Here is a 27,368-nt window from a genome sequence, read left to right as displayed (position 1 = left end):
AGTCGCGGATGATTATTTGTGACTCTACCTGATCAATACAACCAGATCCAGGTATTTTGCTTATTATGTGTGTGTGTGTGTGTGTGTGTGTGTGTGTGTGTGTGTGTGTGTGTGTGTGTGTGTGTGTGTGTGCGCGCGTGTGTGTGTGCGCGCGTGTGTGTGTGTGTTTCTGTAGGGATGTCTGTTCAAAACTATGTTAAAATCGCATGCCTCAGTAGGCTTTAAAGGCTTCATCAAAAACAATTTCTTACAAATGCTGACATGGCTGCACATCTCTTGATGCTGCAAAACCAGTTGAGATTTGCATGAGATGAAGTCAGTCATAAAATCCCATTGAAATATTAAAGCACGGTCACATCAATGCAGTTCTGATTGGTCAGTTGTAGAGAGGAGCACAACCACTTCTCTGGGAAAACTGCAAGGTCATCAGTTATAACACAGCAGAACAGCCAACTTCCATAGTCATGCTGAAACTCATTTGAGGATATGTCCACATCATTAAACAGTTTAACATTTTTGTCTCACTCATCATAGGCAAGCTGTACATAAAAAAGAACACAGTTGTTAATGGAGCATGAATGGCAAACTCCTATGGGGGCACTTTCCTCTTTGGACACACTCTTACTAAATACATTCACAACTGGTCATTGCAAGAGCATTGGAATATACAATAATTGATTGCTTGCATTATGATCAATTAATCAATGCATGTTAAACCTTCCATTGGCACATCTGAAGGTTTAATGCAATTTTTTAATCCGCATTTTAGACACTTGTATCAATGTAATGATCACCAGAAGTGTTAAATGTTAATGAAATCCCCTGCATGAGGGACTATTTGAAATCCGTTACATACAGTACACTGCACACTGAAGAGCAATGTTGTTTTGTCATCTGGTAGAATATCGACAATTTAAATAAACACAAATTCACAGATATGCATATGTGACCAACAAAATCTGTCTTTTCCATGTCTGGGAGCAAGACAGATTTGTGAGAAATTTCTCACTTTAAATATATCTTAAAATTTCACACAATTCTCTCCACAGCAATCATCGCAAAAGCTTGTAATGCAATCAACAGCAGCGTGGCTTTAAATTCCCTCCGTAACTATACGTTTAGAGTTCATGACCGCATTAAAAATGTCTGAGAGCATCATGATCCTCGCCTCGGTGTCTGGGTTTTCATCAATATTAACAGACAGGCATTGGCGCATTTAAAGTAATTACCAATAGCCACTGTCCTACACTGCTGGTCTGGGCCGTGCACTGCCATCTTGTGCTGATTGCTAACTGTGTTCACAGGTCTCCTTCTCTGCACAGCAGCACTGAGTTATGGGTATACAGTAGTTCCTCCAAATAGTTCTAGCGGGCATGATGAATACTGTATGTGTAAACCTCATAGCAGGATGAAAAATCGGCTGCTTTGGATGCACTTGAAAGGAGGCAGCAGACAATATCTATCTGCTTGTCTTTCCACATTTTCTTACATGTAGGCTGGTGTTGTTGTTTTAATTCTGAATTGATCTTGGGCCTGTACTATGAAGGGAGCTCAACCTACCCAGATGTAACCCAGGGTTACTTTGCTAAACCGGGGTTGACAAAACCTGGTTATCTTCATTGGTGTTAATCGGTACTACGACGCTGAGTAAGAAGTTGATTTGTTGAACTGGGGTTAACCTCATCGGAGTTGGTGCGCGTTCACATAAAATGGGCGGGTTGCAGCGCAAATCACCACTTTTAATGATGACGCGATCACGCTATTTTACGCATAAGGAATGAGCAATGATTATAAAAAAGTTGAGAGGAATTAAAACCCACTTTACGATACATCAAATACGTCGGCAGCAAACAAAGCAAGACAAGGCTGTTGGCAACGTAGGCTATTGCAGATCGGATATATGAAAGTAAAGTTTTATTTCATGTTCCTTAAATAGCCTGTGTTACGGAGGATTAATAGCTTGCGGAATGTCTGAAATGTGTTGAAATAAATACATTTTGAGTTCATAAGAGTCCTACAGATGCAACACAATTCATGCCATGTATATTAATAAATATTAATAAAGGATAATTGAATGTTTAGCCCCATTGACTGATTTAGTGTATGCCTATCCTGTGAACATTTTAGATGCAACGGCAGTGCCGCTGGCAGCAGGTGAAAATGAAACTCAAGAACATTCAGAAGGTTTATAGGCCTAGTTATAGCTTGCATTAATATTTCTTAAGTATGAAAATATGTTATATTGCCAATGCTTATAGCCTCCACTTTGCCTCGATCAGCTGACAAATGCAACGAATTCCCTCGGCTGAGAATGTATAGGCTATCTTTCATAGAGAATATTATATGGAGAAAGATTCTGGCGGTCTTTAAAAACTCTCGCCTTGCGAAGAGAGGCGCTTACAATTTGCGCTCCAATAATGTATCTTCCAAGTAGCCTACGTCGACATTGTGGGGTGTGGTTAACCGCAAACCTCGGGTTAACCAAGATCATAACCTGCTCGGAGCAGGTTTGAGATGCAGCGTAAATTGCCATGGCAGCATACCTAGGTTAAAACCTATCCACCTTTCGTAGTACGGGTTAACCGGGAAGTTACGCCACACGTGATCAACTTACTCTCGAAGTTACCCAGCTAAGCCAGTAACCCCGCTTCGTAGTACAGGCCCCTGTACACTGTAGCTCTGTTTTTGTTTTCCTTGAACTATTGACAACAGTTATTTAGGGAAGGAAGCGGTAATTGCAATGTCAGTTCCGTGTAGATAATACAAGGCCTCTTGCAATTTGGGAACTCTTTCAATACATAACTGTTCAGCTAAGCAAATTCAGCACTGTACAACAACAACAACAACAACAACAACAACAACATCAACACACACACACACACACACACACACACACACACACACACACACACACACACACACACACACACAATGTAGAATATATCAATACACTATCAAGAACACTATCAAAAATACCTTGTCAACAGTGTCAGCTAAATTAGGCCTTTCACAAAGTTACTGCATAAGACATGAAAATAGGCCAGAGTCCACACACAACCAAATAGGAATTCTACTACATCTCACTGTATTCTATGATAGCAATCCCCGATAAACACTGTGTGTGACCAAAGATAACAGCACATTATCTCATCTCTAGAACATAGTCCATCAACCCCACGCTTGAATAAGTGCATGTATCTTTAACAAAATAATGTGTCTGCAATAAATCTTTGATGTTGGACATCAGCTCACAAGCCAGGGTGCAGTAGTGTCTGGGATCGACGCACAAACACACAAAGTACTTTTTCAAGTACACTTTCAATATGTTATGCCATAAAGATCAATAATTTGGGACCCACTTCATTTGATGCGACCTTTAGCACAATGTCACTCATTCAATCTTTTTAAAAAACATACAAAAGAAACAGTCTATGTAACTAATAATGACCCAAAGTGTATTATTGACGGATACTTGAAAGTGTTGGAGAAAGTTTGTATGTTGTACCCAAAGCTGCAGTGGGTCCGGTGTATTTATTTCAACTGAAATACCTGACAGCTGTCTCTTATTTGACAGTAAACTCAGTTTTTTTTTGTATCTCTTCAGACTTTATGTGACTACCCAAGTGATCACATAAAGATTCCTCATCTACCACATTTCATTTCTGACAAGGATTCTTTATACGCCAGACCAAAGAAGAACATTTTCTTTCTTTTTTCACAGGGGTCCAAGAGAACCAGAGCCTTTTAAAAAATCAGAAGCCAGCGGAAAAAAAAAAAAAAGAAAGAAAAAACCCCAGAAACTCTTGGAGGAAGTGTGTGATACTTACAGACAGTTAGTGCTTGCCTGTGGTTTGGGACGGGGACCTGCTCACAGAGTGGGAGTGAGTAGATGAGAGTGAGACTGGCACCTTCTCTCCTCCGGCCACATTCTCACATTCCCCGCACCGTTTCCTCAGGACACCTCTGCAATACAGGAGAGAGGAAGTGGCTTAGCATCAGATCTCTATCTGATCAGTGATCAGAGCTGTTTTTTCATACATTAACTACATAGTAATTAGCATGTCATTCATTGCTATTCATTTCAATTGTTTACTTTTTAGTATCCCAAATACACATTTCGTGTATTTGTAGGCTTACAGATTTTTCTTTATGTTTTCTTTTTTGTTGAACTACAAGCAGCTACCACAAACTCAAACTCAGCAAACCAAGCAAAGCATCTAGTGGACTGTCTTCCCATAAAGCTGGCTGATGCAAGCAGGGACAGACAAGAGCAAAATATTACACCTGATCCCGAGGCCCTGACAGCAGGCCAATCTTGATAACTACACTAAACTGAAGACTCATGTCGGTATGGTAACGCTGTCAGCTGTACACAGATCAACATACTGTATGAGGAAATGAAAACAACACCAAGGGCCCCGATTTGAAAGCAAAGAGGTGACCCATGCATTGGCACATTATACTCACAACAGCAGCACTATGCTAAAGGTCAAAGGTCAAGCTTACTTTGCTATGTGCATTTATTTGTTTGGCACAGGTTTCAAAGTGTATCACTGAAATTGAGTCCTTTGAGCTAATAATACCAATCGTAATTCTGGCATGCACTGTGATGACAAGCACATTTGTGACTTTTACTGGTCCAAGTGCAACAGACATGAAAACATCAAATTGCAATTGCGAAATAGCTGAATATTTGACATTGGACTGACATTAGCCATCACAGTTCAAATCACGACAGCAGAAATGCATAACTTCAAGTGTAAACATTGCTATGGTGGCAAACAAGCAACAATGCTCATAGCCAGACTCATTGCCAGTAGCCTGGCTAGCGCATACCACTTCTCAAATGAGCAACCAGACGTTCATTTTCTCGTATTTGAAAAAATGGCCAGATCCGTTCATTGGGCGCCACGGATGTCTATCAAATGCGCATAGCTCATCCAACAAGGTCTCACACCCAACTCGTCAAACGAGGACGCATGCCAAGTCCCCTGGCGTCAATATCGGAAGCCAAAGGTGCCCCAGCGCGTTCATATGCAACGCGAAGGGCTGCCATTGACATCAGTGTAAATCCTTTGGCGTCGAATGTAGACACAAAAAGGCAACGGAAACTTCTCGGATATTCTGTGATTGGTCACCTACATCAGGCGAAAATTTGGGTGTTAGTGTCCAGACTGCCTTAGCAACGTGAATGAAATCACCGCGCAAGGCAGGATGGGAACACCCAGGCTACTGTACATCGCCAGACAAATTCTGCCTAAAACATTAACTGTGGTTTAAAATGTGGTCTTATGGGCCTCCACCGTTGACTTCAAGACAGCACTGCCTGCATGACACTATGGTTAGGCAAGGGTTAAGGTTAGGGTTAGGATTAGGTGCCTTGAAGTCGACTGTGGCATAGCGTTGCCTTGACGTCGAAGGCGGTGGCCCATAAGACCATAATGCTTTGAATTCTCAGGTTTTTGAGTGAGCACGCCTAAGCAAGTTGTTCTGCTTATGATGGTTATGGAATTAGCAGATTCTTAGATAAATATAGCTCTGCCTGCAAGTGAAGTGTCACATCTTAATGTGGAATGTTCAAGACAACAGATGGCTGATCTCTCTTGTGTTAGATCTCCACCCACTAAACTATGGCAATGATTGCTCAAGAGAGTTTGTGATATTATTAGTGGAAACGACACTTTGTGGCAGCAGTTCTTTGGAGGTGCCAAACCATATACGAAGAAGTTCCAGTGCAGAGCACATGGTAGCTTGACAGCAAGACACCTTGTGTAATACAATTCTAAATTCTTAAAACATTTAAGATCAAATTCACCTAGACTGCTCCTGTTGTCTGAGTATACAGATTCACGGCTCTTCACAATGCAAGTAGTGCATTGACTTAAAAGGGATTTCCCAAAGTTCTACCAGTCATTAATTTCAACTAGAGCTAGACCTCTGAAAAATGAATGACCACTTCACTTTGCGTCGGCGTCCGGTTTGCCCTGTCGGTACTTATTTTCCCAATAATGACCAGGGTTCTATACAATGTCCTTTACCTAAAAATACAAGAAATTGGAGTTGATTAAAAAGTGTTCATTGAAAAAAAAATTTAAAAAAAGGAATGACGAATAACTTTCAAAAAGTTATGTCTTGCAAAACAGTTGGACAATTTGGATTAATGTAATTGTTCTGGATAAAAGTACTGAAGTATTCAAGTATGCAAGTCTGACTAAAATAGACATACACATTATCAGGATAAATTATCCACTGACGAGAAGGCTGGAAAAAATGTGCACCAGTTTAAAGAAAGAAACTGCAGTAACCTTGCTATGATTATAGTATAAGGAGAACATAATCCTGAAGTTCAAACAATTAGTACAGTCATTTGTATTGTTCCGTAGTTGTTGCACAATTATAGACATTTTTTGAAGTGCCTTGTTTAACACACATTAGAGATCAGTGAAATTAATTTTCCTGCCTTTGTAATGCAACCTTGGCACACAATATTGGTTTAAAAGTACCAAACATGCTCTATTAAAGCAAAGCCATGGCTGTATTAGTACAACAGTAACAACGGCAGCATGTTTTGGCATATAATAATGAGAGAGCTCATTCATTTGAACTGGACAAAAAAAAAAAAACTTTTTTAAAGAAGTATGACATTTGCAGATGAGCTATTTAAGGACAGTCGTGGTCTGGCTGAAATGTGAAATGGCTGAACAATGGGTTTGCTTCAAAAGTGGAGGCAACCTTTATAGAGTACAATGTGAGCAGATATCAGTGTGCGTGTGTGTGTGTGAGAGAGAGAGAGAGAGAGAGAGAGTAATGAGCATTCAACAGCCACGCTGAAAATAATTGTGTTTAGTCTATCAACAACACTACAGGCACCATTTTCTATGCCAGATGAGGCGGTATATCCAGACTGTGATTTCAGCTGTGTTCATGTGACTGCCCTGCTGTTGGTTTGTGTAGTGCCTGGCTCATTCTTACAGGCAACAACCTTCTTAGCACTTCATTCAACTATTACACACAGATAGCATGAACCACGTGGACGCATAATGTTGTTCTTTTCACCTCAGACATCTTAAAATCCAGTCCTTTCTGTATAGCGCCTCAAAGATATGCCCACGTGTTGTTAACTATCATTTCCCGAGGACCAACTTGTGGTCATGCTTGAGGCACACTTCAGACAAATGTATAAATGTTCCACTCTCAAAACAAGTGTAAATAATATTTTGTGTGTTAGCTAAACAAAACGTGTACAAACAAATGAAAATTAGAGGGTGAAATATACCATCAAGAATTAGCATGTATTGCAAATCAAACAATCCTAATCTGAGTTAAGAGTTAGGTTTTTATAACAATAATCTATCGTAAAAATGATTGATTAATATTATATATTATGGCTATGTTTATAGTTATAGTTATAGTTATATATATGTTATATATGTTATATATATATATACACTGTATAATCATGGTTATGGTTGTGGTTATCAGTTTGGTTAACGGTTATAGTCATGGACTCATGGCTATTAGTCATGGTTATGGTCGTGGTTGTTGATAGGGTACTGGGTGTGGTTATGGTTATGGTCATGGTCAGGGTTATGGTTATGGTCATGGTTATGGCTATGATTATGGGTGTGGTTATGGTTATGAGTGTGTTATGGTTATGGTTGTGGTTGTTGGTATAGTTATGGTTATAGTTATGGTTATGGTTATGAGTGTGGTTTTGGTTAAGGTTATGCTTATGCTTATGCTTATGCTTATGCTTATGCTTATGCTTATGGTCATGATCATTGGTATTGGTATGATTATGGTTATAGTTCTTGCCAGACACTTTTGTCCAAAGCAAAATAGAGCATTAACAATACTCTAGTTAGAACTAACATAATAATTGAATAAACAATGTATTATTCAAGGTTCTCTAAGCGATGTTACATGGTTTCTAAGCTAAACTTTCTTTGTCACACATACATCAAACATCCCCTCACCATCCGCTAGCGGCCTGTCTTCTGAATACACTGCTAACGAAATGGCCCCAAAATGGCAACAACAAAAAAAGCCTGGTCCAGCCTGGACCACGAAACATAACAAACTGTTCCAGCCAATCACCGAAAAGATACATGTTCAGGAGAGTTTCAGTTGCACGGACGGGACGGAGAGGAAGGGGCAAGCTACAGTAGATCTCTGTTTTGTTTGTCAACAGAAGTAGGCTAATGTTACCCAAATTAGCTCAGAGCATTTTTAATAAATCATTTGCAACAATAAATACTTTACTGACACGCCATTTTAACAGGATACAGGTGTGTGATATACTCTGAGAGATCCTTACAGATTTGATGTATGACTTGTGTTGGAAAGCATTAAATGCACATTAATTAGCATAAACACATGTTTAAATGGCAAACTGTCATTTGAAATTCAACACACTAACATATTGTACATGTGTACACTCTCTCTCTCACACACACACACACACGCACACACATGCATGCACGCACGCACGCACACACACACACACACACACACACACACACACACACACACACACATGCACACACACAGAATGTCCATGACCAGACCAAGGTCACTGCAGATGCATACCCATGACTGTTAATGACGTAATAAAAACCATGAGCTATTACAGTAAATAATTAGCAATAACCAATTACAACTTATTGATTTCCTGACAGGCACAGCCTGTTTGTAAATTTGGTCCAATTATGATCTCTCACAGCATGGAGTCCTCCACCCCTTGAGGTCAGCTGTAATGACTTCATCCTAGAACACCTGCATGGAGGTTGTACTTATGAATGATGCAACAACAACATATTGCTATGCACTATTGATTCAAACAGAATGCTGATGTGAATTATTCTGGAGAGATAACAACCCAGTTACAGTAAGTATTATGTATGAGGCTGAGTGTTTCTGTATATGTGCTTCCCAAGTCATATCTGCCCATACTTGAAAACACTTGATTTATGGCTAATGTGAAATGGTTGAAGTGATAGCAAGGCGGAGGTTAATTTTGTAAATAGTACATAAATGGAGAGCTAATTGGCTTCATTATGATCTATGGACTGAGGAAGATGACAGTGGTGAGTTACGGGCAATGCAGCTTATCTTCTTACAGGAGGCCTTTACAGTACATCTTTCCTCCTCCCATACTTGTTGTACTGTAGCTAAGCGCCGCACAGAGAAGATGTGCTTTCAGAGAGGGGTGAAATCAAATCAAGTCAAATTGCTTCTAACTTGAATGCAAGATGGCCGACTCGAAGCTGGCAAGAGATTCCTTCTTTCAGTGAGGCAGAAGTATCTAGTGAGAGGGAGCGCGCCGCAGTGGATTTTAATTCCCTGTCATTCTCAACATTATCACAACTGGCACTTTGTCATTCATCTGGATATGAGAATTACTCTATTCATCTGGTGCTATGGTCATCTATCAGTCTTGGAGTAATTATTCTTGAGTCTCCATCACGCTGACAGGACGACCGTTGGTGCTCCCCCTCTGATAGCGTGTACAAAAGTCACTAATCCCTTTCACTTTGGAGGGTGGTGCTGAGAGGAGGATTACTCAAACAATACCAGGCAGCGAGAGCTCAAACGGCCGGGCAGAGTGGCGTGGGTTGGGCATCTTTCCAGACGCACTCTGGAGACACGACAATTGAGAGACAATGCCACACCTGGTCTTCTTGGCAGAGCACCGCGAAAGAAAATGATACATTCTACCTACACACTGGCCTAAATCAAGGAAACATGTAATCAGACCAATTCTTGGTATATAAGTAATCAGGCTAATGACAAGTTGCATTGACAGTAGTATTACATGTATTTTTCACGTTTTAGAGCATCATGTAATTTGCCTAAGTACCTTCTGCTACTGTCAGATAGCGTTTCAATTCCCCTGCTGCCTGTGGTAAGATTAGGATATCTCTATTCGCACATGAATGACCGACTCTACAAGGCTCATACCTGCGCACTGTCCCCCATCTTTCATGCGATAGGCTCGACAAACATGATTTCAACAGAATTACCTTCCCCACAGGCCACACAGGCTTCTAAGACCACACAGCGAACTGGTGGGTCTCCAACACTTATTGTTTCTAGATCTACAGAACAAAAATAAAAATGCAAGATGTCATCATGAGTTAAAGTAAAATATCTAGGACTAGTAAATAACTAAGTAACTAATGAATAACTAAGGTTTGTTTATAGTCACATTTGGAACAAATCAGTGTTAGTTAGCAGCTCATCATTTTCCCATTCAGAACTTCACAGGCATCAACTATGGTTGCTAAAACTGACAAATAGTATAACACTATAAAAATCAGAATGCGATTCATTCAATGTTCTTCAAAAGACAGTCACACATTTGGTAAACTATTGCATTTTGAGATGCACCTAATCAAACAACCTGATAGCTCTGTCACTGTGCCGCATGTGTGCACAGCTTGTGTCAACGTATTAACTAACTAACTAATTCTACAGTATGTGTAGACACAGATATAATCATACAAATCTTGCGTTCACAATCGGATCACAAGTTAACTAAATTGCTTTCACTGAATTGTGAGTTGCAAATTGTAAATCCAGAAAGTTACATTGGACAAACTTCCAAACGTCGCACTGTGCCTTGAAAACGGGGGTAAGACTTAGTTGTCAAGTACAACATGCACCCCCTACCATTTATATATTAGGGTAGGTTAGGGATGGGGTGGGAATCACGAATGAATAAATATGGTAGTTTTAAACATAGATGTAAGCATTTCTCATATGCCTTTGTACTGTATGTCAAACATGTCATACAAAGATACCCGGTGTGCCAAGCAAACTCTGCAATCTGAAATTGTGCCATGATGCAGCATGAACTGATGCAGCAAAGTGTAAAAAGTGATGTGTGGTTTTGTGTATGTGTGTGTGTGTGTGTGTGTGTGTGTGTGTGTGTGTGTGTGTGTGTGTGTGTGTGTGTGTGTGTGTGTGCGCGTGTGGTCTGGTGGGGCTTTTATGGACTGATAGGCCAAAGCAATTGAAATGTTCCATATCTCAAGGTATCAAACGTATCAAGGTAATGCACCAAACAACTGCCAATCCATAGATAAGACTCAGCCATTTCTTATCGCACTAGAACATTATTAATGGTTGGACTGTGGAGAGATGACAACAGTTACACTTTTAAATTATTAACCATGAAAGTTTGATTTAATGGCAGTATTCATCGGATATTGAATGGCTGTTGACTACCAGAGAACAAAAATAAGCGTATGAACTGTCCAGAATATTCCAGACCAAATTCCATGGCGGACACATTCTGATTGAGTGTAGAAAAAGTAAAATGTCCTCAACCTTTTCTCTTATGACTGCAGAAAACCAATTGAAAATAAAATGGCCTTCACCCTTTTTATCATTACCGGGAAAAAAAAAAAAAAAAAAAACGAAAAGAAAGGCTGTTAAAAAAAAAAGTAATTGCTTAATTTTAAGGCACGAAACAATCTCACTAATTAAACAGAGCCTCATCAAGCCTAGGAGACTGATGGGTCAAAATCTGCAGCTTATCTTCAGGCTCAAAGCATTAGTTACATCTCTAATCAGGGAAGAACACTTTGAATGGACCAACAGCACAACATCAAGGGACCCATGCACATCCACTTTAATTAGAGGGGCAACAATTAATCAATTACTGATTTGTTGGCAGCAAAGGTAATTAATCAGACTTTGCTAAATTTAATTTCAACATTTTTGTAACTACTTAAAAAAAACACACACATTTCAATACTCTTGTCATTTCATAAAAGCTGTAGGCGCGTTTCACCCAGGGGTATAAAAAAATAAAATAAATATCATTTGGAGTCCTGGGCAGAAGGGCAACACTTGTTCATTTAGCATTTAATAACTACAGAGCATATACTGTGAACCTCTCCTATTCACAAACCAACCGGAGGTCCACAGGTCTTTTCTATGGCAGTGATGGCTTTCAAAGTGGACCTTTCACAGGTCTGTTGTGTGGCATTGGGGGAAAAAATTAAGCCTTCAACATAACATAAATCAAGATAAAATGTTCCAGGTACAATGTTCAAGACACAATGTTCTACTTCCAAGTTTGACCCTGACGTGCATTATGTTTGCAATTTAATGTCAAGTGTTAGCGTGACATTGCTGCAGGAGCAACTACTCAATGACACCTCTGCAGAAATGTCACAGCTTACCCTTCTCTTTGTATACCACGTTTATTGAATGGTGTCTAGTTGCTTGCAGTTGAAGCTACTTAATTACATTGCTACATACAGGGCCTCCATGGTCCTGCTTATATGAGTCCTTGCCTTAACCTTGACGTCCAACTATGGATGAGCATAGATGCACATTATCTGCTGACTAAGGACAACGTGAGCCCCTTTTCAATCACAGATACTGTCAACCCACCAACATCAAACACCAACACACTTAACAGCAATGAAATTCTTGTAGGCGAGGAAGCAAAACAGTGTGTCCTTGAAAAGTAGATATCTAAATGAATGGGTAAACAATAAATATTCCCTTGACATCCACATTTTTTTTAAAATATGCAACAATATATTTGTTTAACACAGCTGTATGGAGCAGACACTGAGACACAAAGGGATCATGCCTACTGACTTTATAACACATTTTTTCTCTCGCTGTTTTGCCATGGAAGAGGAGGAATTTGATAGTAAAAATATTTGATTGGCAAAAAATTGCATATACTGTAGTGTTGACCATATTTCTGAATGGATATATACTACAGTAGCTTAATGTGAGGGAAACCAAGAAGCAGGAAAATCTCATGAAAGTTTGTAGTAAGTATTCATACAGTGCATTTTTCATGCACAAAGTGCAATACAAAGCACTTACACACATCAATGAAGTCATAACAAATAACAAAATATTTAGATTGACTGAGTTCATTGCTTACATTTTGATCATTTGAATTAGACACACTGACCCTCTGTGGCTTACATTACATATACTCATGGAGGGTGTGGATAATCATCTCCTGGACAACTCAAGTCAGCAGTCTTATACCCTTGATTGTAGTCACAAGTACATTTTGTTTTGTGTTGTGTGCATAATAACAATTTACTCAAACTCGTAATTAAATATTCTAATATTCCAAGACACTGTATTTTTTTTAAGCTGTATAGGCTGTACAAATAGGAGCTAACATAGAAAGTCATCAACTTCAAAACAGCAGAACTCTGATGCATTTTCAATGGCTCGTCCTCAAGATAAGCAGTTAATGAACAAACAGCTGAAGAGCTGACAGGAGAGATGGGCTTTAGGGTTCATCTGAACTGCTGGAAGATAAGGGGTGTCAGTCAGCGTGATCGACTCGTGAGAATACAGGTCCATCCATTGTGGAGGACCCACCCGACTCTCAATAGACTCTCATTTATCAACCTCAGCATTCACCATGGCAATTATCTAGAGAAAAATCCAGCCATGAATGCAGAGTGAGGGCTTTCATGGAAGCCCCCAAAACTCTCATAAACTCGACCCCTTATAGCTTTTTTTTTACATTTTTTTTTAAGGTGGCCATGCTCTCCTTAACTACTTTTACAGGCAAATAGCTTTCTATCCCCTGTTATTTGAAAGATGCTAAACTGTCTTCCACTAATGGTGGTGTTGTAGAGAATCAGCCTGAGGACATATTAGCAAACAAGATGGAAGTAGCCCACCTAGTGATGGGAGGAGACCAAAGCGGCACACTATAATGTGTCTGTAACTGCTCCAGTAACTGCTTGCCTTTAATCACTACAATCGTTCAGAATATTGCTTTAGGACATGTTCTGTTCAATGTATCCTGAGTAAATTAACACTAGTCCATTGAGATAAAGACGAGAAAGGAAAAGACTGTCCACTTTCCGTGTTTAATTATTTTGCTGATGAAAGAAATGGAGACCTTTATAGTGTACCATATGTAAAAGCTTTAAAAAGGTGTAAACGCCAGATAGCCATGACGGTAAGTAAAATCATTGAATGTAGCTGAGTAAAGCGTTATCATCAATAGTTAAAATTTCAATACATCACAAAATGTATAAAAGGGTATAACAATTCAAAAAAAAAAAAAAAGGAATTGCATACATATTGCAAGAGCATTGACATTGGTTAGAGCACAGAAAGCAGTCAGTGGCTCTTCAGGCCACCAGTATTTTGCATTTACCTTGAAGTCCTATGAATTTAAACAGAGTGCTTAACACTGTCTAGGGCAGCAGCTTAGGATGACTGCTCAAAATCTCAGCCCTCACAAGATATGATGGAGAACAGAGACAATCCTGCTTAGTTTCCTCAGCAGGGACACACAGTAAATATATCACAGAAAATAAACAAAAGTGCAGATAAACATGCAACATTTACTCAGTGTCTGTGTGTGAAATGAGAAACTGTGCAAACATCTTTCTGTTCCCAGAACAGATTATTATATATCATGATGATATACATCATAATTTATAATTATTTAGTAATAACTGTATCAAGCATTTTGACTTTATAAAGGCTTTATCTCCCTTTATATGTATATGTATAATGCTTTAGATACTCCTTTCATTGAAAGAAAATATTGCTGTAGGATATCATTGTTATATTGAAGTGCATTTAACCTTAAATAATATCAATAGTCCTCATACAATAGTACTTATTGTTCAGAAAGAGAATATACTGTATATATAAAGTGTCAAAGCCAGACAAATGTGAATATGCTCAGAAACCAAAAAATGAATCCTTATGAAATCAGTCTTCTGTGACAGCTGGAGAGGCAAATATTTATGGTATCTTCAGTTATTTCAATAACACAATGGCTTTTTCGAAAGCCTAGAAAGGGTATGCTGTGCCATTCACATAACAGACAGGTGGCATTATATTGTGAATATCAATGTGTACTCCTTGTGTGATAGCACCATGGGGCTGCCAGTCAGTTCAGCAGCATGCCAAGCACTGAACTGCACGTTGTTCAATTAGCCTCAAGCAAAACTCAGACACGTACCAGACAGAACTAAAAATAGCCAGGAAACAGAAGCATGATGTAGATGAATTTGTCATAATATATATGTGACTTATGTCAAAAGTGCACATATGCATGATATACTGTACAATCAGTCAATGTCTCACATACACATCATATCCCTTCCTAATTACATCACACATATCAGCTGAAGGGACTATTTTACTTTAGCACTGTTACTACCAACGACACATATTAGTTAGAGGGACTCTTTTACTTTAATACTGTTACTGCATTTATTAAACGTCTTTGCTAATACTCATGTGCATCATGTGCACACTATAATATATGTAGAATGTATGTAGGGATAGAATTCAATGTATGTAGGGATATAATTCAGTTTACTTATACATAAGGATCTGCAGGATCTACAGGATTCAGCCAATCACAACTCAAAGGCAGTCGCTCCAATGACATGGATATTTTTCATCTGATTACAAAGAGATAGATGAAGGGAATTCTTCACTATGCTAGACATTTTAGACAATGCTTGCAACTTTTTTTGGAACAGTTAGGGGAAGCCCCTTTCATTTAAAGCATGGCTGTCAGCTCAGCTGGTACAGTACACAAAGCAAGATCCATAAAGAGTATTTTCAATTGTGCCATTATATGCTACAAATGCAGTCATCCATTAAGCAGAGATACAGGTTCTCTGTGAACTCAACCTGTAGTTAGTAAGGGATATATACTGTATATAAAGTGTGTGTGTGTGTGTGTGTGTGTGTGTGTGTGTGTGTGTGTGTGTGTGTGTGTGTGCGTGTGCGTGTGTGTGTCCGCCAGTAATTATCGGAAAATAAGTCCTGACAGGATGAACAGAACCCTGACGCGCAGCGGAGACAAAAATATAGTAGGCCTATATGGCTGTCAACATACTGTATGTAGCAACTCAAATGTTCTCACAATGGTATGGACGTGTATACTGTATATAATATGTGTGTGTGTGTGTGTGTGTGTGTGTGTGTGTGTGTGTGTGTGTGTGTGTGTGTGTGTGTGTGTGTGTGTGTGTGTGTGTGTGTGTGTGTGTGTGTGTGTGTGTGTGTGTGTGTGCGTGTGTGTGTGTTTGTGTGCACAGTGTGCATGTACTGTATATATAGCCTACTGTATATATACAACTTCCTTAGTGAGAGAGATGCCTGGATTGTTTTAGTTTGTGCACCTGAGATGGCTCAAGCATATGGGCAGCTGAGACAGACCTAAATGTTTCCTAAATGTTCGACCCCCTCAAGGCATACAGTAGTTCCTCATTACAAAACACATCAAACCATATTTGCTTAGACAAAGCGCATCAAATCACATTTGTTAAGATGTTATTAAAGTTATGCTTTCAGCTGAGGGCGTTCATTTCCACTCACATACAGTGAACAAAACAGTTTAACAATTTATTAAAGCCATATATTTTCATAAATGTTGAAAGAACACAATTTTGTTTTGCTTTTTTTGCCTTAGAATGATGGCTTCAAACCTGTTTAGAACCCCTACTGACTAACAATAAGCGGAATGGAATATCTGACTTTGCTGATATTATTCCATGCATGATGTTGTTGTGGGTAGTAGCATGACCCTTTTAGATGATTTTAAACACATTGGACACCCCTTCAGCACCACGGGGGTCCTCAGAATGTTGAAAACTAACGGAAAGAGGAAATTCCTACATCATGTTATGTTACTTTAATGTATTAAAATGGGTTGGATGGAAAACACCACTAATGGCATCAACACCTTTCTTTGCTCATTTGTGGTTCAGTGCATGTTTGCTCACTCATTCCAATGCACAAACCCTTTACAAATTACAAAAACGACAGAGTGAGTAACGGAGACTACATTTTACATCATGTTGTCTTACAGATGAGAGGGGATGTGCTGTATTTAATGTCTAACAAAGGAAAAGTCACACCTCCACATCTCAGTATCTACAGTATCTGTGGAAGCGATGAACCAAAACACCCTGACTACTGGATTCCTCATGTGAGGCGGTGAACCCTGAACAGGAGAAAGAGCCGAAACATCAGTTCTAAAAATAAAGCCACCAGATAACACTGAAGTGCCAACTTAATGCATTGACTTGTTTTCGCACGGCTGGGTGTAATGTGCTCTCTCTAGTTCTTTAAAGCAGGGTATATAACATACAACTTCATCATCACAGACCTGTCAAAAATAAAATATTGATTATTTCCAACCTAATGCAAACCGAACGCAGATCAACACAGCATGAGATGTTGATTTGTTTGGGGGTGGGGGGGGGTTTAAAACAAAATAAGGGCAATATCTGTCACCAATGATTAGGAAATGCCCTGCTTGAAGCCATGCTCAACTGCTTGTCAGTTACAATTTCCACTGCTGTCTTTTCAAGCATCCTCTAATCAATGTCTAATGTCAAGTGCCATCGCTCTAATCAAGTGAACTAATTATAAATGGTATACCATAGGTTGATATGAATGGCAAATGATGCTGTCAACATCATGTGTATTTCTTGTTGTATTTATAATTTATTATTTTGCATTTATTATTGAATCCGGGCACTTCTTTCTACCATCATTACAACTAAATGAATCAGATGAATGAAAGATCACATTTCAGATGAATCAGATGTTATTCCTAATCCAGCTCAGTGGAAGATATGCGTGATATTATTAACTAATGTGGTTAACTGCACATATAGCTAAAGCTACAATATACAAACCTTCCTAATGCTATACTGTTTCTCCTCCCTCCTCAAGCTTCTCCCAGCCAATCACATGCATCCTTATGTTTGACTGACATGCCACAGGACTGATTCCAGCTTCTGGAAGCATCACCGTTACACAGATAGGAGCCACAGCATTACACAATTCAACCATAGATGAGATGCCCTGAGTAGAGTAAGTACACAACAAATGTACACAATCCCCTGCACACAGAACATTGGCAAGTAAAACACTGTGAGGAAAATCTAAAAAGAAACTAAACTTGTGATGTGTGATGATCAAATTGTATTGATCTGGTATAAAGATTATTATTGTGTTATGATGAAAATCCAAAGCCAGAAAAAAAGGATTCACTGTGAAAGAAAGCAGAAGAGGCTGCCAGATCGAAGCCATTATCTACACCAAGAATATACAATCATATAATACAACACAATTGAGTTGCTTCACCTCACAATTGACTGACATCTGACTTCGATGCATTTTCAGTGTCCAATAAAACTAAGCTCCAGCATCAGAAAAATATAGAGACTAATGTGAAACCATCAAAATGTAAGCCGATGTAAGCCGAGTTCCTACTGTAGATATGGTATGACGTTGGATGATCAACAACAGTATCAGCAACAACAACAACAAAGACAAAACATTTCTACACTTAAATTTGTACACTTTCTTTTAGAAGTTGATGGTGTCAGGTGGTGCACTTTTGTATTGGCCTACCTCGGTTCCTCAGGCTTTTGCACATACTGTAAATACACCACAGCAGGCGTTTTTAATTTTAGAATTAGAGCACATTTTCTTTCACAAACATGGACATGGACGTGGACATGGACACCAACCAATTCCAATTACTGAAGAAGCTCTCTTTTCTCAGCAACCAGCAGCAAACAGGAGCAAGCCCGGGGGAATATAACGACAAGCAATCTGGATTGGGCTTCTCAGTGTGCCGCTCTCTGCAGACCTTTACTCGCGTAAACAACCCTCTCTTCTCCTTTTAAGAGCAGGAGGAAGCTAAAGTGAGTTGTAGAGGCTACTGGGCAGTACCATTTGTTTTCTCTGAGGAGCCCCGTCTATGTATGTGTACTTCCTTGAGCATCATCAGTTCAGTGAGAGACTTCAGAGCCAATAGTTCGCCCTTCATCTCCGCTGTGTTGCCATGGAAACAAGGCAGAAGCAGAGGCGAACACGGGAAGTGAATTTATATATTTTTTCAAGCTTCACAAACTGACTGGATATTCAAGGCAGCAAGACTGGTGTGATTGCCCTCTTACAATATATTTTTTCATCATGCAGAAGGCACCTCCGGTTGTGATAAGCAAAGGTCAGAGGTCAAAGCCATAAACCACGGAACACGATACATCTTAGAAGAGCCCACCGCTGAGGCTTATTTACCAGCAGTTTTCTCTAGGATTCACTAAATTATCAAAGTGAGTGTATTCAGACATTAAAAACCGCTTTGATAGTGCAGAAAAAAGCAATTAGCAATAACACGATATCAACATAAGTTCATTGAATTATGATGCCGGAAATGGTAATACTGATGCAGCATAAGAAAGCGTAATATAATATTATTAGTTTAATTACAGCACACAATATGTAATCACATGGGGTTTGGCAACCCAAATCCAATCTTTTCTTTTGGGCTTTTTATACCTTGAATCAGGTAGGATAGTGGAGAATGGAGCGGTAGAGAGAGTCAAGGTGGGATCCGGAAATGACCATGGGGTGGTAATCGAGCCCGGGTCACTGGTGCGCAGTGCAGGTGCCCCAGCCAGTCACACCACGGCTGGGGCCCCAGATCCACATTTTCGAGGCCAGGTGGGGGTGACTGCCCTCTCCCTTCACTACATGGTGTCACACGTGGGGTGGCTGCCGTGAGGCCATCAGAGGCATGCGGTGTGCCCTGCAGCATGTGTGAGCTGTATGATGGACCTCCAGGATATGTTGACCCCTGTGTGATGGACCTCCAGGATCTGTTGACCCCTGTGTGAAGGACTCCAGAGGTGGGTGAAGCACTAGTGTGTGGGGCGCCCTGAGATGGGAGAAGAACGGCTGGTAGATGTGTGAGGGACACCAGTGTGTGTGTGTGTGCAGCACACGGCCATGCTTTCAGAAGGGGAGGGACATAATCCTGCGTACAGTAAATTTTACAGGCATATTGCTCCTTTTCTGACTTGTCGTAACACTTTACAATCACACCACTTTGAATGTCCTCATGTCCTTATAGGGTCTTTCATGAAAAACTTCACCTAAGTGACTGGTTTCTCCATGGAGGGCCATATGTTTGGGTGTTTCAGACAGCCATGTAGAAGGTAATCTGAAATACCAGAAGGTCACATAAAGAAGCTCCACTGGCTCAATGTACTGACACCTCAGATAATCATCATGCTTATTCTATACCGAGAAAAAGATGCTTTTAAAAGTGCTTTACATTGGTGCCTCTGCACTGATAGTCAGATAGTTATGTCCACACACTGCAAAATTCCTGCATTGTAATGGGAACTACCGTAAACGCTTGTGTGTTTGGATTCACTTTCAGAAAACAAGAACTGGTGTCTAAAAATAATATATTGTTTCCAATTGTTTTTTTGTTTTGTTTTGTTTTTATTTTCAAGTAAAGTAACGTGTTGTGCAAAAGAATATGAGCAGCTGTGAATGTGAGTGTTTTTGCCATAGTCTTTAGACAAAGTCCTGAAAGACATAGGTCTTGTTGCCCTGCCTTGTTGCAAATCGGAGGAAGACTGAAGGTGAGAGCCGAGGTGAAGGGTTGCACGTGGATGCCAAAGCAAATGCTGCGGCGGAGGAAGTTAGCTGTGAATATGCTACATGCAGCCTGGGGGGCTTAGGAAGGAAGTTAGCTGTGAATATGCTACATGTAGCCTGGGGGGCTTAGGTAGGTGCAAGAGGTGTGGCACATACATCACTCTGCTCAGCCATTCAGAACGCCACTTAATCCTGATAAAATGGCCACTTACCATTAATCACACAGGAAATGGAGGCACCACTAATTGAAGTTGAATGAAATGTATTGAGACTTATATTTATGCCGATCTGCACCTTCATGCATATATATAGCTTGCAGTCTCACATTGCTACTGAGGTATAAACACAACAATTGGAGTGTATCAATGCAGTTCACACAGGTATGTTCACATCTCATTATTTCAAAAGACTGATGCTTAATAGAGAGGACGGTCTCTGCTAAATGTTTCGCCAGTCAAATCTATTCACCCAAGTCTGATGCCTAGAATCCTAAATCATTATCTAAAAGACACTCCCACACATAACGCACATTAGTGTACCCGGGGTTTTTAGGACTTGTTTTAACATCCCCCTGAGGCAAATCATTTTATATTTCAAGGACTAGGCTGAGTGTTGGACCATGGGTTTGCTTTCAAGACAATTGTGTTGCAATGTGAATTATGTTAATATTCAGTTACAGAAAATGGGCTCTCTGTGCATGCAAACAAAGGTATTCCTTTGGGGACTAGCTCTTTGCTGTTGTATTGTTTTCCAAATGGACAGCACAGATAAATTATTGATGGGCTGTTCTTGTTTGGTGCTCTTGCAACCTCTTGTTTTTAATTAACAGCCAGTAGACCCGCTAATCACGGTTGTGCACCAGGGAAGGAATAAAGTCAGACTGGACAAAGAAAGTTACTTCAGATCAAATCAAACTCATGTTCAAGTTCAGAACAGGCCTGCTGCATCTATATGGACTCGCAAAACATTGAGTGTTGCGACACTTGTTAAACACTTCAAGTCCAACACCGCCATTTTATGATTGTCACTGATTGTGATGACCGATAAGTCTAAAATAACACAGTCCACTCAATTCCTTTAGCTTTCCATCACCGTCCAAAATCAGCCAGGCAGTAATCAGCTCCTCAAGCCATTTCCCTGCCCCGCTCCCCTGCTGCGTCCGCTGGGCTGGCCTCAGCTGCACACCATTAGCCATTGTGAAACCTTTGCTGGACCACAACAATAACTGAAGTGACCTTCAGGCACAGGAATGAGCCCCGGCATTCATGGCCCTGTAGCCTATACGCTGTTTTTTAAAGATCACCCCGTTTCGAGCTGTCCTTTTGAAACTTTTACAGGCGGAATAATCCATAAAGACGAATCCATCGATTTCCCCCATTAAACAACATCGACCTGATAAACAACAAATGGCATGTCGCCAGCCACAGACAAACATACACATCCATGAGGGGAAACACACCTACAGTATAAGGTAGACCACTACTCTACGCCAGAAAGCCTGTTAAAGTTGCCATTAATGAAACATTTTTTAAAGCACTACAAAGCAAAGCCACCTTACTATTTTTCCCGGTGACATTTTAGAGGAGAAATGCTTGGGACATCATTGTTGTCATCAAACATTCATATTTGTCTCTCACCTGCTGAGCAGTAGCCTAGTCTGTACTAGAGGATATGGTTTAATTAGATTTGATAAAAACGTTGTATAACCAGAGTAGTGGGTCGGCTGAATATCCCTGTGCATATTGGATAGAGTTTATCATCATTTTGTAAAACATAATTTAGGAGATCATTATTTATCTTACATAATTTAGAAGATTGACAGTTTTCTGTAACACAAGGGTATGCTTTCTAATGAGCAATTCCATTATGGTGTGAAGTTGTGAACATGTCTAGTGATTTCTGACAGAAATTATAACTCTGGACTCCGGACCAGGAGGGAGTTTGAGACACATTCTAGTCTGGTGTTGAAAGGCTGTAAATGAGTCTGTCTCTGTGAGCCACAATAAGTCACTGTTTCTGGTCCCCTATATGCAATTATGAAAGTAACATTCTCCTAGAATGAGATGGATGGAGTGAAGGTTGTCCCATTATGGCCCATCTGCTGGGACCTAAAAGATTGCCTGTTGGCACACAATCAATCCCACACAATTCAAATGAGATTAAAAAATGTGCAGCTAACATCTAAGGGTAGCAGGCGTTCCATGAACACACCTACACGAGGACAGATCCTTTGTGCTAACCTTGTTGGAATATCCCTGATTTACCCCAGCCGACGGAGAGAAGGATGCCATCGCTATTCAGTTCAGCTGATGATGGGACCCTGGCCAATTGTAACTGTAACATGGACAACTCTTACATGAATGAGCCTAAATGGAGTCGATAGAATATGCCCCTTTGGGTGGTGCTGTGGCGTAAGTGGCCACAACGAATGTAGCACATTCAGATCCAAGAACCCACGGGTACCCGGGTGCAAGTCCAGACTGGGCTATGTCCTGATCCTACAGTACCTCACCTCTCTCCCACTCCCTCCTGTTTCGAATGGGGACCACAGTGCGAGTCCAGACAGGGTTATGCCCTGATCCCATCTAACCTCTCCCCCATCCTCCTCCTGTCTCTCTTCCTTATATTATCCTGTCTGATTCAAGGCAGACAACCCCAAATAATAGAATTAAAAAAAGGAAAAGAGAAGGCATCTTTGCCACATTAGACTAAGGCTCCTGCTATGGAACACCAGTATCCATTCAAAACACCCTTCATCTCCTTACATTGAAGCTCAGACTTGAGTATGTTCTTAAACATATCCTTTTTTTCAGTAAGCCATTTAATTGGTGACAAGTGGAAAGGCCATTGACACAAAAACATGAATCATGAGGGAACAAAAGCACAAAAAAACAAGAGCAAAATGGCACTTTACAGAAATGAATGTCATTAATGGCAAACCCGGCAGGAAATGACTGCCCCAACACTTTCAAGACAATAAGCGGCACTTTTATTATAGACTGCATGAATGAGCATGTGTGTGTGCTTTTGTGAGGACACGTGTGGAATGTCAAATCTTTACACCCCTGCTCTCCTCTGCTTCTCCCATGGTCATGGCAGAGGAAAACTGAGCCAGGCAGGTAGTTCATTCTTATTAACAACTATTTTAGCCACAAAATGGCAGTATGATTGTTCAAATGTGTTATTGTAAGAAGTTGCTTTATTGGGGGTGTACAACAATTATTGTGTTGTATACTCCACTGCATGCCAGGGATTCATTTTCCGATACTGAACAAGAAACTTCACATCATCTCAACATTCTGTTCTTAAAGAGACCCTATGCAACTTTTTCATAGTCATAAAATCGCTTAGAAATCGTTGTTTTGCTTGACTGACCCGTTTTATCGAAAACAGTCACATTTCCTCCCGCCCCTAGTGTCCCTCTCCGCTATTACAACCTTGCAACTTTCTGATAAACGATCATTTGCTGTTTACATCTGGAAGTCAGAGACGCGAAAGGAACAAGAAGAACCACGCTTGCATTTATATATTTATATATAGCCTATATATGTATAAATATACACGCTAAAGCTGTCGGGGAAGCTCTGCAGAGAAATATGCAAGCATAAAACGAGCAAAAACGAAACCGAAACCAGAGATGAAATCGCCAATCCTGCATTATTCCTCTTTAAAGGGGGTGTCTACAGTTTTCATCACAATTTGCCAAATGCAGCTAATTGCTCTGTGTGGTCCGCTAAATATCCTTCTGTGATTTAAAAAGAAATACTGTACTCCTGCTACACCTTGTTTCAGGCGCTGTTGAGTTCTAATATCAACAGCGTTTAACCAGTAACATGGACTGTACCTTTCAAAATATATACAGTACTGTATATGGATTCCAGCCTTGCGCCTGCAGCCAAATCTCAACTATGGCAATATCCTTCATAGGCTGCACTCTCGCTCATGCCATATTTCTGAAAAAGTGTTTTGTAAGGAAAGAGAGCAAATGGAATGTACAAATAACGTGAATGAACAAATCAATATGTAATATACTAACAGATGGATACAAATTAATGTGTACAAGTTTCTCTGATTCAACTTGGATATAGAGTGACAGTAGTTGTTGCCTGCAAGGCTTAAAAAGAATGAGAAAAGAAAAGAATTTTAAACAACTCAAATGGCCGGTGATTAAGACATGTTCTGATAGACTTTCTTTAAAGGTAATCCTTTAAGAATGAAACAGAGGTCTAACACAGAGATCATAGCAATTATAGACTGAAAGCTGGAAGAAATGCAAGTAAATTGCCTCTTTTGGAGAGTGTTAACCTCAATTTGGTGACAAATATCAGCTTGTGGTTTAGAGAGACAACCAGATAGGCCTAATCCTTGTTTTGCACACCAATTGTTCTATCAATGGTTCTTTTGCAATAGAGAATTATTCTCAACCCTCCATCAGTTACTACAAAGAGAAGGACCATGAAGCCTCACAGTCTTTAAAGATTATGTTGAGGTGAAAAGTGTTGGCTACTTCTATTTCGCATTCAAATTCACCACAATTTTATCTTTAAATAGTGTAATCTCTGAATTCACATCACTTTCAACCTAGAATGGCAGTCAATAGAGTAGGCCTATACCTTCGCCAGGCATCTGAGATCTGTAACAGATAATCTACCAATGAAAGGAGGTTTTCACCCTCTGTTGTGTGTTTGTTGCTTGCGTGCTTTGTCACATGTAAAGATTCTACAGCGCTGCACGATAGACTGAGGGAAATCCATGAGATTGTCCTGCTTATCTGACTCACAAGACACCAAATGGCTAGAAATTGTGCCATAGGCTACATAACGGTCTAAAGTGAATCAGAGAGGTGCCAACCGAATTTAGCCCCACCCACAACATCTGAGATCAGGAAAATCGGTCTGGCATTGCTCCGTTGTGCCGCAACTACAGTTCTGTATGCTCAGACCAGAACTGTTTGGACAACGCAAATTGTCAGGATGGGCTTTATATGATGTTTGGTTGAAACATACCTCACAATCACAGTCCAATGAGCAGCATCAGACTCAAATTCTGATGGTGACAACATCAGGCTAGTAGGCTATCTGAGATGCATTTAGATATTCCTGTGCATGTTCAGAGTGTAGGGCATCACTGTGTCCGGTGCTACTCTGCAGTAGAATAGGATGAGTGTAAAACCCAATTCACACTAAAGATTCCCGACGCAACGAGTCTGAGTTGCAGCGGTGTGAATTAGAAGTTGCACGTAGTTGCAAGCCGTCGCAGAGCATTAGACATGTTGAGTCGCAGTTGCAAGGTCGCGGCTCGTCTGGTCGGGAATCTTTGGTCTGAACCCTACTTAAGACGTGTAGGGGAGTTGCAGCTAGGTTATTTTTCAATGTCAGGGTAACAATAGGACAAAAATAAACAGGTAGTGTTACACTCACTCACCAATGAAGTAGCGTAGTTGGCCCAAATTTGTACACACATCTAGATGAGTAATTTGGTGGAACTGTGTTTTATTATGATCTAATTACACAGTCATCAGTAAACAGTAAACAAGATGCTCTGACTGATTTCTTTTTCATGATAATTGCAGATATATTTTCCACTCTTTCCTAGTAGATGCATGAATAAGATGAGAGGAGTAAATTGATATGTCATTGGTAATGAGTTTGTGCTTGTAGCCCATTTACAACACATTTTCAGCCAGCTTCATGAAAGTCAGGCCAATCATTTTCAGAAAATCCTGCAAACAAACAAACAAACCAACCAACCAACAGACCAACCAACAGATGGATAAAATTGTGGGACCAAGTGGACCAAGAGTCCATGCTTGATAAATGTGTTAAAGACTTAAGCAGTTATTTTTATTGAGGGTCAATTGCACACCTTGAAAATGTAGACTAACTTGTAAAAGTAAGAAATTAAATTAAGGAAAACGTATGATCTGCCTGGTATTGTAACAAGACAAAACAGAACTCCAACATAATGTTTACGAAGGCTCGATTAAAAAAAAAAAAAATCATCAGAATTTACCTCATCATCACCATACATTGTTGAACAAAACATGTTTTGTCTGATCTCCTTCTGCAAAAGCCCCCAGGAAGTCAGATACGGCCAGCAAGGTAACAGGCATCAGCAGGTGTCTTCTGTGTGTCTGTCTGTCCACCCTGATCCCTTCTGTAATCTTTTATCAAGGCATCAGCAGCCCAAAGAGGAGAACAGCCCCTCTTTACTCTGAATATGAAATATGTATAAGTTGTTTTAAAATTCATGTAAATGACTTAGGTGCATAAAACCATTCATGGCTTGCTGTTTTAGAAACATTTAATTCGAATCCCCCTGCTCTCTGAAAAACGACATCATGTGGAAAATATCTTGATGAATATTATTAATATGCAACATGACTCTTTAATGTCAGTTTCACAAATTAATTTATCTCCTCAGGCTGTTTTCTGAGAGCAATGTATGGCTTGAAGTTTGAGTGACTACCTGTGTCTGAAGAATCATCCTTACCACATACCAACCAGGCAATAGTGTGTCATTGAACGTTGTAAGTGAAATATGGAAAATACATATTCAGTGCTGAGTGCTGGCTGGCTAATGAGCTCTGGCTATGTGTAAAGGTCTAGAAAATCAGATTGTAATCCAATTTAACCATAGTACTGGATGCATTCAATTTAATCAACTGTTAATTATTCGACTATTGATTCAAATTGTCCCTGACAGTTAACACACGGTTAAGTGTTACTTAAAAGTTACTGAAAAGCAATACACTTTGACTAGATAATCCTTGTGTTCTTGCTGATATCTGATTAACCATACATTTCAGTCATTGCAGTCGTTGCAGTCAGCCCCCACTGTTTAGGCCATAGGTGAAAGAGTTTGGATCATTATCATTTGGAGCAATAGAGTGCATTCAGGCCCACGCATAGAGTGGGGCAGAA

The 27,368-nt window shown here is 40.0% G+C and overlaps 1 protein-coding gene and 1 long non-coding RNA gene across 2 annotated transcripts in view; one reads left to right on the top strand and one right to left on the bottom strand.

The window, feature by feature from the left end:
• LOC134094742 (uncharacterized) overlaps positions 1–27,368 on the top strand; it is a 78,700-nt gene that overhangs the window by 12,888 nt on the left and 38,444 nt on the right. The gene's annotated exons all lie outside the window — the stretch shown is intronic.
• Positions 1–27,368, bottom strand: part of lingo1a (leucine rich repeat and Ig domain containing 1a) — a 76,632-nt gene that overhangs the window by 44,554 nt on the left and 4,710 nt on the right. Inside the window, exon 2 of the mRNA XM_062548380.1 lies at positions 3,828–3,963. The gene's annotated coding sequence lies outside the window, so the exon portion shown is untranslated. The remainder of the gene's footprint in view (positions 1–3,827; positions 3,964–27,368) is intronic.

This window comes from Sardina pilchardus, chromosome 10 (assembly GCF_963854185.1).
Source record: "Sardina pilchardus chromosome 10, fSarPil1.1, whole genome shotgun sequence".
In the NCBI taxonomy this organism is placed as follows: Eukaryota; Metazoa; Chordata; class Actinopteri; order Clupeiformes; family Clupeidae; genus Sardina; species Sardina pilchardus.
The sequence above is the reverse complement of the archived record's forward strand: the minus strand, read 5'-3'. Positions and strand labels throughout refer to the sequence as shown.